This window comes from Arabidopsis lyrata (genome assembly GCF_000004255.2).
Source record: "Arabidopsis lyrata subsp. lyrata unplaced genomic scaffold ARALYscaffold_8, whole genome shotgun sequence".
Taxonomy (NCBI): Eukaryota; Viridiplantae; Streptophyta; class Magnoliopsida; order Brassicales; family Brassicaceae; genus Arabidopsis; species Arabidopsis lyrata.
In genome coordinates this window covers 5,664,676-5,666,466 of record NW_003302548.1, presented here as the reverse complement: position 1 = coordinate 5,666,466, position 1,791 = coordinate 5,664,676, and positions in this window count along the sequence as shown.

Genomic DNA, 1,791 nt, shown 5'->3' with positions numbered 1-1,791 from the left:
CTTGTCATCAATGGCAAAAGAACTATTATCATCCTTGGTATTTAAGAAAAATCAAGTGTTGAAGATCGATTTCAGCTCGAATCAAATTTGAAGTCTCCTTGAAGAAGCTTTGGTTTATATCCATCCTATCTTTTTATCGTCTTGTAATCCTATCAAACCTTGTCGAAACGGACTCCTTGGCAAAGAGTTTCGTCTTTAGTTGTGCTCTTGTAATTTTGGTTTGATGAATGAAAATAAGTTGGGAACAAAAAAAGATCCTAAGCTTTGATGGTGGGTGTGGTGAAGAAGAAGCTAGTGTGTAAACAATCTATACTATTAATTGGGAAGCATTTTGTGAACTACAACATTGTGAGGGTAGTTTAAGACTAACTAAATGAATTTTTACATGGGTAATTTAGTAAATAAACAACTACTACAAATAAATAAATATATTTGATTCGAATCCTTCATTAATTTTTTGCAAAAACAAATAACGAGATTAATGATCCAATATATTCCGACATTTGCTTCGTCAATATTTTTGGTATGGTTTGTCTACAAAAACAAAAAAGGAAACAACATTAAATATTAAATAATAACTGAATATTCAGCATCAATATATTTATTTCGAATATAAATCGAAATATTTTATAATTTTCAATTTGTTAGAGATAAAACAAAAAAATTCAACATAAATCGAATGTCATTAATTGAAAAATACAAAATATTTTAACAATAAAATCTAAACTAAATTACTAGCAACTAAACTAAATTAATAATATATGTTTTAAAATAAAATTAAATATTTGCGGGTTGGTAAATACTAAAATTATAAATATTTATCAACTATATTATCAATTTTGTAACAAGAAATAGTTATCAACGATGTTACCAATCTATAAAAGTTTATGATATTAATAGTGTAGATTTATACTATTAATTGGGAAGCATTGGATAAAATATAACCTTATAAAAGGTAAATAATTACAAAGACTGCCATTGATATTTTTAAATTTGAAGAAGAAAAATTAATAAACCGAAACGGGTAATTGTGTATATTTAATTCGAAATTGCATATATGTAAACTAAATTCTTTTCGTAAGATATTATTAGATATTTTCGAAAATGGCAATCTAATCTAATAACAAATTATCATTTCGTTTAGATTTTTAAATATTTCCTTAACAATACTATGCTAATTAATTCTGATTGGTACACATGGAAAAAAGATTTTTCAATTTTGATTTTCCAAATATGAAAAAACATTTATTATATTTGTCGTATATAATATAAACGAAATACTTCCATCCTTTAAAATACAGCTTATTCAAAACCTAATTTTTTGGATTCTAAATTTGTAAATATCTAGAAAATATTTCAAAGATAGATTAAAATATTTAACATTCAATTAGAGTTTAAATGATATAAAATTTTAGAATATATTTTTTTAAAAAATGGGTAGTTTTCATTATTTTAAATATATATAACTAACCTAAATTTTTAATATATTTTTAAAACGTACTATAATAGTTACTATATCTCCTAATAAATTATTCAATTTCAAATCAAATAAATTAATTTATTTTGTACCAAATTGTTACAAGATTTTGGAATACACATTCTTCTAGAATTGATTATTTTCTTTTTCAAATAACATTAAAATAAATTTAAATACAAATGTTTTAATTTTTAATGAAAATATTTCAAAATGAGAAATATAAAATTTAAGGAACTATTGAATTCAAATCAAGATGACTAATTTAACTAATTACAAGCTACTTTGAGACCGGAGGTTAGTAACGCACCGCATAT